This window comes from Epinephelus fuscoguttatus, linkage group LG16 (genome assembly GCF_011397635.1).
Source record: "Epinephelus fuscoguttatus linkage group LG16, E.fuscoguttatus.final_Chr_v1".
NCBI lineage: Eukaryota > Metazoa > Chordata > Actinopteri > Perciformes > Serranidae > Epinephelus > Epinephelus fuscoguttatus.
In genome coordinates, this window is record NC_064767.1 from 13,678,474 (window position 1) to 13,691,887 (window position 13,414).

Sequence of the window (13,414 nt, forward strand, 5' to 3'; positions counted from 1 at the left end):
AGTCCGAACACAGGGGCCGGAAGTAAGGGGGCAAGGAAGGGGCCATTGCCCCTCCACTTTACGCTCTGGCCCACATTCATTTAAAGTCACGGATCGCTGTATTGTGGCGGGAATGATCCCATCCCAAGATGGTCTTTAATTTTATAAGAGATTATTTCAGAATATAAAATGGTATCTTGATGCGTCTTTCCCACATATTGCATGTTAGTCGCTGACCACTTCTGTGCTATCTTCTTTAGATGAGGAGGTGTAGATTAACAGGAACCCACAGCATTTCCGGACTTACCATATTTATTGTAAAGCATCTGGAGGCATCACACATTGGTACAGAGGACTTATTCTAGTGTGGTCTTGCAGCTTTCAAAGGTAAATGTTGTGACATTACTTTTTTTCTGTACATAGAGATTGTTTGAAATATTTGTTTAACTGCAGAGTACAGAATACTGTGTTCAAACCAACTGAGTTTTGTTCCATTTGGATTATTATCTGTCTTTTTCTTTCAATTATTAAAAGAGAGAGTGATTGTGTAACAGTGTAACAAAGATGTGTTTGATGAAATGGATGAAAAGGTTCCAAAAAAACATGCAGAAAGCTACAGAGTTTTGAATTAATTAAAAGTGTAAGAAAGAACAGAAATTATCACGACTAGACATTTCAGGAAGTGAGTCCACTTAGCTCGAAGAGTTTTCTGTTGATTATATGTTTGTAACCCAGGACAGGATACAGTCAGTTTATGATTCAGTTAATGTTGTTTCTGTAAAATAAGAGCATGAATCAGCACATAAAAGACATTGGAGATTATTGGTCCATGTGAACCTCTTCCTCCATAATCAGAGGGCAGAGGGGCATTCAACAAGTAGTGGAGCACCGAGTAAAGAAGACGGTCAAAACGTCCTAAACCCGTTTACATGAACATTAAACATTACATTAAATTACTGAAACAACTGAACAGTGTTCTGTGGCTGCAGAAAAGACCTCACAGCAGCATATACAATATTGTAACCAGAACATGTTGTACCTGAAACTGTATTATTAGATTCAATTATACTAGTCCATACCCATTCGTAGCTTTGTCACCTTCTACCGATGCCAGTCCTCAATGTCTATGTGCAGTGCCGTGAGTAGAAAAACGTGGGACAGACAGAATGACTGACTGACAGAATGACACACTGACAGTTTCCGTGATTACGTACAGCATACCATACCATGACTTAGTCACACCAAAAATTAGGAAAAATTTTAGCCATTTTTAAGCTTTTTTTTAACATTGTTGTCTTGTTTTGAGGCAAATTTGTTCCTCATGAGGAGAGGCATCTCTGTGCAAAGTTTCATGTCTCTACAACATACGGGGCATGAGATATGCTCATTCAAAGTTTGCAATTTCAATTGGTTGCTATAGCGCCCCCCTTTGGCTTAATTGATATAATATTGCTTCATTCGCATCCTCCCATGACCCTCTACCACTGTGCCAAATTTCACATGGATTGACCAAGTCAGTGAGGAGAAAAACATGGAACAGACACACAGACAGAGTTTTCATCATTATATTGTAAAATTAGCAGAAATCTAACAAATATTGAGCTTTGATTTTTTTGATATCACTGAACAACATGGTCCTTTTCGATAACTTGATCTCTTAAACACCAGGTTTTACTCTGAAGAATGGACAAATGGACATGAATTATCATTTGAAACTGTACAATTTAATGAAATAATATTAGCAGATAATGCAACAAATATTGAGCATTAGGCTTTTTTTTTTTTTTTTTTTAAATTGTGGATGTAGGCCGACTGTATTTGTGTTTGTGTGACCTTGCACGACACAGCTTCAGCAATATTGCTAGATAACGGCAGATATTAGGCAACATGTTCCATTTCCATAACCTCATCTCTTAAACAACAGGTTTCACTCTGAAGAATGGAAGAAGTCAACATTTACAACACTTCACAGGACAACAACAGCAGCTACACCTATGATTATGAATATTATGGAAATGATTATAATTATGAACAAGATGAATTCATCGTGAACGTGGTGACGATCATCATCATTTGTATCAGCCTTCCTTTGACCCTCGTGGCCATCTGTGCTGTTCGTTCTCTGGTATGTATATTTTTACTTTTACCATATTTATTTATTTACTGTCTGTGCCAAAATCTTGATCTAGGTTAGGGGCCAGGTGTCAGGGGACTGGATGAATTGTTGTAATGATTTATACATTCACAGGAAAAATATTACTCCATAGTTACAGTGCACATAAAGCTCCCATTATTAATCTGAATATACCAATATTTGGAATTTGATGCTGGTCATGAAAACAGCATATTCTGTCTGGATATTCCAAATTAGGCCTTTTACTAAATTTGCATATTCCAAATAAAACATGTGGGATATGAGGGTATTATTCAGGTTTGAGGAGTGACCCCATGTTCCACGGGCATGTTTATCAGAGTATGCACGGCTGCATGTAAACATGAATATTAGTGGAATATCCTTTTATATTATCCATGTAAAGACCTTAGTAGGAATATTGTCTTTTCAGAATAAAGGCAAAAAACTGAATATTTTGTGCATGTAATCCTAGTCAGTGACTGTGTGTCTTTTCTGATATTTCAGACAGCACAAAACAGAGCGTGATGAAAAGTGAATAAATGGCTCTGATAACAAATTCTGGGCACAGCAAAATGACACATCTGGGAGGAGGTGGACCTCATGTTCACAACTGCTTTCTAACTTGCACCAATGTTTTCTTGCAGGTGAAAGATGATCATGTTGTTCCGATCTACGTCATCAACCTTCTCATTACCGACCTCATTCAGCTCTGCTGCATGATCGCTTGGGTGCTACCTGACCACTGGATACTACCTTACCCTCAGCCAATTTCACATTACACCTACCTCTATTGTCTGGTGGCCAGTATTGGTTTCATGGTGTGCATCGCCCTGGAAAGGTAGCTGTCTGTCTATCCAGTATGTGTGTACCTACTTCTGTGTTCAGCCATTGTATTATGATATCATTCTGAAGCTGTGTCTGTCTTGTATTGCAGGTATTTGGTCATCGCCTGCCCACTGTGGTACTGCTTCAGACAGACCATCAAGGTCTCTGTGCTGGTCTGTGTCGTGGTCTGGGCCCTTCCTGCTGTCATTTTTGTCTCATTATTGCAGGGAACACGATGACCAATGCTGGCATCCTCCTCCTCCTTCCTCTCCCACTGTTCATATTCTTCCTTGGTGGGACCCTCAAAGCCCTGTCTGCTTCCATCTCTGTCCACTCTGACGAAAAACGAAGAATTGTAGGAATGTTGGTCCTGGTGCTGCTTATTTACACACTGTTGTTCCTGCCCACCATTATTTTGTCCCTGACCTGGGATAACAGTGGTTTAGATAAATATGAGCTAAGCAACCTGTCCATCACATTTGTGCAGTTGAGTCCTCTGGCAGACTTATTTCTGTATATTTTCATGAGGAAAGGGACCATTGACAAGCTGTTGGCTTCTGTGTGTTGTTGCAGAATGGACAGTGATGATATCAGCAGTCCAGTGTGAATGATGACAAAATGTCCACAGTCAGCTTCATGTAAGCAGAAAGAGAGACAGAGATCCGAGGCTATTCATAAAACATTCAGGGCTGAGGCCTCAGACAGCCAGGCTTAAAACGCCACTGGTTATAGCTAATGTGTGTCTGTCCCAAACTGTGTTTGTTTTGATTTTTAATCTTTATTTTATACAAATAGTTTTGCTGTTTTCTGGGAGGCACGTAGGAAGTGATTCAGAGCAGGATTACGCAACAGCTGCAATGTGCTTAACAATATTGATAAATTCTTACTTCACAGTGATGCTAATGGAAAAACAGAACAGCAGAAGTAGGTACTAATTCACTGACATGGTAAAATGAAGTCAGATGAAATGGGTAAGTGTGTTGGTGCATGTATGTCGACAAAGTTCTCAAGAAGAACCAGTGACACACAGAGACAGTATTGGTCACTGACGTGACAGATGATTGTGGGCTTAGATGTCTGGGCTGATCAGTCAACACCACAGCACACATCTTGTGCATCCATGTATTGCTTTCATTGCTGATGCTGTTCCACTCCCAGTTAAAGATGACTTTGGTTTTAAATAAATCAGCTTATTGTATACATCTGGTGTGGACTCCCTTCCTTCACATTCACTGAGCCATTTTGTGTCAAGTATATTTCATGTGCATAAGGCCAAGAAGATAAGAGATGTGGATCATGTGTAACTATCAGATGCTACTTATAAAATGGTAAATTCAATATTTATGTATATAAACCTGCAACAAGCTCAGCTGCTATTTACTCATCAGAACAGCAAAGTCTTGAATATACGGACTTAACATGTATGGGCTGATTACAACTTCCTTTGTGGTGTTTTATCAGCCCCACTTCCCTCTCGCACTAATGCATATTTGTGCCTTACTAACATTTCCTCTCTACCTTAAGTTTTAAGTTTAAGTTTAAGTTTATTTACTTTATTAATTGCCCTGAGGGGAAATTCAATGTTTTCACTCTTGCTTGTCAATTACACACAGGTCCGACACACACATGCACAAACAGGACCTATACATGCACAAAGTATATATATATATATATATATATATATATATATATGTATATATGTATACATATATACATATATAAATATGTATGTATAAGCTACTGTGCATTCTTTTACAGCACTACCTTCTTCTCTATAGCTGATGTAAAGTGAATTACTCCTGTGTGGGATCAATAAAGTTCTTATCCTAGCCATCTGAAAAGATCACATACATTGTTACCTGTTTCCCAAGTATATTAGTGCATGTGTGAATGAATAAACGAGAGGCATTAACGTAAAATTCTTTTAAGAAAGGCGCTTTATGAAATGAAGTCCATTCACTTGTGTTAGTTTACAGCGCAGCCTTGCCACATCCAATATGGCAGCAACGTTGACGTACGGCTCAGCGCCCGATGCGTCGTCTATGTATATATGTCTGTGGTCAGGAGTGTAGTCTGTACGCAGCATGCAGAGACCCCATGCACAGAGGCACCGCCTCACCGCAGCGGTCGTGGGCTCGATCCCAACCTGCGGCCCGTGTCAATCCCCCATTCTCTATTTCCGCATTTCATGCTGTCCTAAAGCAACAGGCCAAATAGATAATCTTATTTTTAAAAAAAAAAACAAAAAAAAACAGCAGTAATAATTAGGGATGGGCAGCACAAGCAAAAACAATATTCGAAACTATTTCTATGGCAACTATTCGACGATTTTTCGTACGGTCCCTCGCCGCCTCCTGCGTGCCTCGCTCTCAAATGACTGTGCATACTTGTTGTAGACTTGTGATACGCAAGCTTTGCCTCACAGAGTTTGCACTGCACCTCATTTTTGTTTATTTTGTCGAAGTTGTTCCACATGGAACTTTTTGATGACTGTAGTAGCCTCTGCATGTTTCTCCTGTTTGTAGAAGAGCATCAAACTAGCTGGTTGCCCATCTCACACCGCTGTAGCAATCCTATACTGCCCTCGTGCGGTTAGGAGCTGAATTGCATGTCAAATAAAGGGGGAAATAAGACGGCGAATAGTAATAGTTGCATTAAAAAAATCGATTTTTCAAAATAAAACGACTATTCGAAAATTCGAAAATCGTGACCCATCCCAAGTAATAGTTTCAGCTTTTTGCGGTTTACACGTGGCCATATGTGTGTGAATGTAACCATGTGTACAAGATGTGTGTATAATATAGATAAAAATGTCTGCACTCTTATACAGTGATTACTTTTTTCTACACCAGGTGATGAAAGCAGCAGTAGTACTGACAACAGGAGCAGCAGTGATGAAGACTCTGATGGAAATCACGATGCTGTTCCTAGCACCAGTGTTCTAAGTGAAAAGCCTGCGCTCTGTTTCACATTGGATTATAATAGTTGGTGTTATAGTCAGGACATTGAAAATAATTGTGTGGCATCAATAAAATCTACATACCTGAGATGGGAAAATATGTTTTAATATTTTTTATTTATTTATTTTTTTTACTGTTTTTTTTTTCCATTTATTTCTGTTGTTTATATCCTACCTACATAAAATATTAAGATGTAGGTCTAACATAAAATACTTTAGTTATTAAATAAATTAAAACATATAGCCCACAGTAGATAAAAATAGAACATGCTAAAAGTAAATACAATAAGAGGCTAAATAGTATCGAAGCAATAATAAATAGTGTCTAAACAATAATAAATTGTATCTAAGTTATCTATTAGGCTACCATTCCACTCTAAATAGATTTTAAAATTTCAATATAATTTTAATATTATTTTTGCTTATTTCATTATTGTTATCATTGGTTTACTTTTTAGAAGTATTGTATTATCTGAGGATGACTCATTTTAGTAACTATCTACAAAAATAAAGAAAAAACAAGCAAAGAAACAAACAAAAATCATTTTATACACTGGGCCAAAAAACAACCTGATCTCACAGAAATACGTGAAATGACCACGACCTCTTAACACCGCATTCCGTGGTGGCTGCACGAAATGGGTTGAAATTACGTGCTGGTACCACGGAAACAATGCCAATGTAAACTCAATTAGGATCCATTGTCGTGGTGTACACACGGATTCCCTGATTCAATAACGTCCTGTAGCCTATACACACAAAAACACGAAAGTGTTCTTGCAAATATATTCCTCTATTCCTATATTCCTCTGTAATTTCCCACCAATAATAATAATAATAATAATAATAACATGATAGTTCGGCTGTACTAGATATTTTTTTTTTTTTTTGAACTTTTTATTTAGAGTTTTTCAGTTAAACAGTGAACAACATCCGAGACAAGATCAGTGATGTATAGAAGGTACAGACATGCCAATAACAAGGAGGAGCAAATAGAATGCATCATGTCAGGGTCCATTTCCATTACTTAAAAAAAAAAAAAAAAAAAAAAAAAAAAAACGAAACAAAAAACACACAGCCTCACCAGTCTCATTAAATTCATATTAATAAGTATTTTCCGACCATGCTCCACCTCCGATCAAAAAGGTCCATTTTCAACTGTAATGATGCAGTCATTCTTTCCATAAGATACACTTGTCTCAACCTCTGTTTCCATTCAGCCACGGTCGGTGATTTAACATTCTTCCAGTTTGCTGTTACATTTTTCTTGGCAACCAATAGTAAAATATGCAAAATATATCTTTGGTCAGCAGTGAAAAGGTCGACCGGTATAACACCAAGCAGGTAAAGCAGCATGCTTGAGGGGATTTCTCTTTTCATAATTTTCTCAATTTCGTTTTAATATCTTTCCAATATGCAAAAATAACTGGACAGTCCCAGAATATGTGTGTATGATCACCTATTTTACCACATTGTCTCCAGCATAGAGCTGCTGAGGAATCTTTAACAAAATTTGAAACAGCCAAAGGGGTACGAAAAAATCTGATTTTGAATTTCCAGTCAAATTCTTTCCACTGCTGACTGCTGATACCTTTATGACTGCTGTTACAAAGTTTATCCCAAAGTTCGTCTTCTATTATAGTATTAGATTCCAATTCCCATTTTCCCTTAATATTGTAGGTATTCTCACATAAGTCTGATGAAAGTCTTTTATAGAGATGAGAAACATGTTTACGTGATGGGAGACGTTTTTCCAAGATTTCAATAAAATATTGTTCTATACTATTTGGAGTTTTGCCAATTCGCTCTTTGTCTTTATGATTTGTAATATAGTGCCTAATTTGCAAATATCTATAAAAATCATTGGAGGGAGGGTCGAATTGTTCCTGAAGCTGGGTAAAGGATTTTAAGTGTGTTTCCTCAAATAATTGATTAAAGATAGTGAGACCTTTAGCCGCCCATCTCCTAAAACCATGATCTGAAACCGAAGGTGGAAAATCAATGTTGCCCACTATGGGCATAGCTCTAGAGATAGACCCACTATCTCCAAACATCTTTTTAACTTCCCCCCAAATCTTTAAAGTATGTTTTATCCATTCGTTTCCAATCTTCATTTTGTTGACTTGCTTCAAATCCACAAAGGGTAGGATAGATAACAGTGCACCCTTAACTTCACCCTGTTCTATTTGAACCCACTTTGCCTCCTCGTCTCCACTTATCCAACCCACAGTCGTTGCTAGCTGAGCTGCCCAGTAATAAAATTTCAAATTCGGCAATGCCAGACCTCCATTTTTCTTAGCCAAATTAAGTATTTTAAGTCTAATTCTGGGTCTCTTGTGTTGCCATATAAATTGAGAGATTAATTTGTTTAACATGTTAAAGGTGGAAATTGGAACTTTAATGGGTAGGGACTGAAATAAAAATAGGAGCCGGGGAAGCAGGTTCATCCGTACTGTTTCCACTCTTCCATACAGAGATAGGGGGAGGACTTCCCAGCGAGTCAGATCACTCCTTATTTGTTTGATTAACTTATTATAGTTTGCTTCAAAAAGGTTTGTGGTTTGAGATGTTATAATAATTCCTAGATACCTAAACCCTACTTTAGACCAACGAAATGATACTATCTCGTTAAGTTGACTTGGCCACATCCCTGATATCATCATTGCCTCTGATTTATTTTGATTAATTTTATATCCAGAGATATCTCCATAATCTTTCAAGCACTGCATGAGTCGAGGTATTGTAGTATTAGGATGTTTTATAAAAAGCAGGATATCATCCGCAAAGAGGGAAATTTTGTGAGTTCTCCCCCCACCATCCTCAACCCCCTCAATCCGAGCATCCTGTCGTATGGCCTCCGCCAGAGGCTCAATGCTGAGAGCAAAGAGGACGGGGAAAAGAGAATCCCCCTGTCTTACTCCTCTCTCTACATCAAAGAACTCCGAGCAATGCCCATTTACTCTAATTTTCGATTTGGGGTTCTTGTATAACAACCGAAACCAACTAGCAAATTTTTCACCAAATCCCATCTCAATAAGTGTTTGTTCTAGAAATTGCCAATCTACCGGTCAAATGCTTTCTCAGCGTATAAGCTTAGAAGAATTGACGTTTGTGCACCTATTGCCATAAGTGAATGTAAGTTTAACACTCTCCTTATATTCTTTGGCCCATGGCGACCTGATATTAACCCTGTCTGATCTGGATTTATTAATTTTTTAATATATTTTTGTATTCTCGTTGCCAAAATAGATGTTAATATTTTGTAGTCCACACACAGAAGACTTATAGGACGATAACTAGAACACTGTGATGGATCTTTTCCTTCCTTGTGCAAGACTGTAATGATAGCCTCTGACAATGATTGTGGAGGATTTCCAGAATTTAGCGCATAGTTATATAGCCTGCATAATACAGGAGTAAGGTCATTAACAAACACTTTATAATATTCTCCGGAAAATCCGTCCATGCCTGGTGATTTATTATTTTTTAATTTAACTATTGTTTCTTTAATCTCTTCTTCTCTAATTGGTTCTACTAGTGCAGAGGCTTCATCAATGGTCAGTTTGGCCAACTTGAGATTTTAAAGAAATCCTTTATTTTTTCTCCTTTTGATTCTTGTAATTGACCCTTATATAGTTGTTCAAAGTATTTAGCAAAGGCATCTGATATTGTTTTTGGGCTCGTTTTAACATCATTAGAATAAGGTTGTTTAATCTTAGGAACTATCCGACTCGCTTGTGCCTTCTGTAATTGAAATGATAATAACCTGCTTGCCTTATTTCCCAGTTCGTAGTATTTTCTATCAATAAACCCGAGGGCACCCTCTGCCTTATATGTTAATATTTCATCCAATTTGGTTCTGTTTTCTTTAAGTTTATCAAGCACTTCTTGTTTCCCATGCTGTTTATGTTCCCTTTCTAATCTCTTAATTTCAGTTTCTAATTCCACTTGTTTTTTAAGCCTGTCTTTTTTCAATCTTGAGCCTATAGATATTATTTTTCCCCTTATTGTAGCTTTTCCTGCGTCCCACAAAATGGAGGGTGAGACGGTTCCATTATCATTCAGAGCAAAATATTCAGATATAGCCAACCTTATTTCTTCTCTGATTCTAGCATCTGTCAGCAATGAGACATTAATTCTCCAATATTTCATACATGGCTCCAATCCCAAGTCGAGTGCCATTATGACTGGGCTATGATCTGAAATGGTCATTGATTCAATCACGCATTTTTTAATCCGGTGTATGTCTTTTTTTGAAACTAAAAAGTGATCTAGCCGTGAATAACTCCCATGCACTTGTGACCAAAAGGTAAAATCTCTCTTGTTTGTATGAAAGTAGCGCCACGCATCAGTTAACCCTAATTCTTTCAACATGTTTGTTAAACTTTTAGACATTCTGGTTTGAGGTTTTGAGGATATTGGTAATTTATCTAATTTATTATTCAGTACACAGTTAAAGTCCCCACCCATAATAAAAATACCTTCCCTATTGTCTGCTACCAGATGCGCAAGCTTTTTGAAAAAATAAGGGCAGTCCTCATTAGGTGCATAAGCATTCAAAATCGTTATTTTAAATCCAGCAATTGTCCCTATAACCATAACATAGCGGCCCTCTATATCCTGACAGACCTTTTCACAATGAAAATACACAGATCTACAGAATAATATAGCTACCCCTCTCTTTTTGCATTTTCCATAAGAGCTGCTATAAACTTGATCCACCCCCTCCCTTTTTAATTTTTCGTGTTCTATTTCTGTAAGATGTGTTTCTTGAAGTAAAGCTATAGAACAGTGCATTTTCTTCAAATGTCCCAGTATCTTTTTTCTTTTAATTGGGCTGTTTATTCCCTTTACATTATAGGTGATTAAATTAAGTAATGTCATCCCTGTACGTTAATTGTTTCATGCGACACAACCCTGTCTTTTTCTTTTTTTTTCTTTCCCTTCCTTCTCTTTTCTCTTTTTTCTTTCCCTCCTTTTTCCCTTTCTTCCCCTCCTTTCCTTGTTGTTATTAGCTCCAAACATATTGGACTAAACAAACTAAGGTTCATCACTTGTCTCAGGTAAAACAAAACATTAAGAACATAGAGAACATTAAGAACATAGAACAGAACTTCCACATTTCCAGCCAGACACAGAACATAATCCGTAACTATGTCTGACCCCCGGTGATAATGGGACAGAGAGTGGTGACCTGACCTCTCTGTGGGTGATAGCACACAATGAGCAATAATGACCAATATTACATTAACATGTAAGAAGGGTCTTAGTGAGTGTGGATCACTCATGTAAACATAAAGAGTCTTCCGTCAGAATATATCTTACGCCTACAATCATTGTCCATATATATTCAACTATGTAGCTTTAATAACCTCGAGTCTCCAGTCAGTAAAGTGGTTTTAAATATCTTATACCTTGTTCAAACTATTCGTCCTCCTCCTCCTCCTCCATCATGGCCTTCAGATCCGATGCTGCCAACATGTTGTTTCTCTTCCTCTTTGCGCTAATGGTCCATCCTTCAGTGAGTCTCTCCTCAATGCGCTCCTTCTCTCCACACTGCACCTGGACTCCCAACTCCCTCAGAATGTCAGCGGCGCTCGTCAGCGTGGGGAAAGTCTTTTCTCCCGAGTCCATCTTAAGCTTCAGTCGGGCTGGATAAAGGCACTTTGCCTGAATGCCTTTTTGCTTTAACTGCTTGATGACTGCATGAACTTTAACTCGCTTCTTTTGTAGCTCAGGAGAATAATCTTGATCAAAGAAAATCCTCTTGTCTTGAAACATCACCTGTCCTTGACTCCATGCTTGTTGCAAAACAATGTCCTTTACTGCAGCGTCCAGAAATCTCACGATGATCGATCGGGGGGGTGCTGCTGGGCTTGTCGGTCTGACCTGGAGTGCGCGGTGTGCTCTTTCGATTTTAATATCCAAGTCAGCTGGCAGTTTCAGCACTTTGGGCAGCAAGCCTTTCACAAACTCAACAACATCACCTTGCTCACTCATCTCTGGTATTTGGAATATTCAAATGTTATTTCTTCTCAGCCTGTTTTGTAGGTCGTCACATACATCTGTGAGTTGTTTATCACGTTGAAGAAGATATCGTAGCACGCGATGCTGCCTTGCGCCCGCATCTTCCACTCCACTCACTCTTCCTTCCAGCCCGCAAATCCTCTGCTGATGGTCACCAAGCTGCTCTTTAATGTCCGTCATAGCTTTTTCCAGTCGCTCAAGGGTCTGTGTAGTTTGTTTATGCCCCTGAGTATTTTCTTCACGAAGTTTTTTCATTTCCTCTATGAGCAGAGACTCGGTCTCGCACATCATGTGGCTAGTAGCATTTAAGCTAGCGCTGTCCGAGCTCGGTGTTTTATCGCTTGTTTCTTTCAAAGTTCCCTGCTTTCCAGCTCCTTTGTTCCTCGAGGAGGAGGACATCTTGTTCAGATGCTCGTTTCTAATCTGAAGACCTTAAATATCTATGGTTGTCACTGTTTTCCAAGTTTTTCTGACGGAGCTTCGTCTCTAACCTGTTGTTCTACTCATGACGTCACCGGAAGTCCGGCTGTACTAGATATTTGATATAGGTCTATGGGGTCTGGGTTCCGACCATATTAAACCCATTGTTTTGAAGTCTCGTTGTTCCGAAATCATCATGATGCCCTGTGGTTAAGGTCTGGTTAGGTTTAGGCACAAAACCCACTTGGTTAGGGTCAGGAAAAGATCATGGTGTGGGTTAAAATGAAAAAGAAAGTGGCAAACACATAAGCCGTGAGCCTGCTTCGCCTCAAGCCTTTCCCAGCTGACCCAGAGCCGGTCGCAGCGCACCATCAAGGCAGAAATACGCCCGCCAGGAGCCGTTCAGCACCGCGGAGAGCTCCCCACACAACCCCGACCCCAGAGTTAATAACAGGAGGTTATGGTGTTTCACTCTCTCCTCTCTATGACACTTGTATATCTCGACCAGTAGCCTACTTTTGTTGCGTTGCTGATCCTCTATGGTACACAAATACAGTATAGCCTAGTATAATCACATATCGGAACAACGGGATGTCGGACTAATGAGAGGTCGGACTAATGAGAGGTCGGAGCAATGAGAGGTCGGACTAATGAGAGGTCGGAACAATGAGAGGTCGGAGCAATGAGAGGTTGGAACAATGAGAGGTCGGACTAATGAGAGGTCGGAGCAATGAGAGGTCGGACTAATGAGAGGTTGGAACAATGAGAGGTCGGACTAATGAGAGGTTGGAACAATGAGAGGTCGGAGCAATGAGAGGTTGGAACAATGAGAGGTCGGACTAATGAGAGGTCGGAGCAATGAGAGGTCGGACTAATGAGAGGTTGGAACAATGAGAGGTCGGAACAATGAGAGGTCGGACTAATGAGAGGTCGGAGCAATGAGAGGTCGGACTAATGAGAGGTTGGAACAATGAGAGGTCGGAACAATGAGAGGTTGGAACAATGAGAGGTCGGAACAATGCTACAGCACCCACTTCTCAATGTTTGATCTCTGAGCCGTGAACAGAATC

General features: G+C 39.1%; 1 protein-coding gene and 1 pseudogene across 1 annotated transcript in view; both read left to right on the plus strand.

Moving 5' to 3' along the window:
• The window catches only part of LOC125903332 (G-protein coupled receptor 4-like), a 127,319-nt gene that overhangs the window by 13,935 nt on the left and 99,970 nt on the right, over positions 1 to 13,414 (plus strand). The window lies entirely within an intron of this gene.
• LOC125903845 (G-protein coupled receptor 4-like) lies at positions 1,919 to 3,545 on the plus strand (annotated as a pseudogene).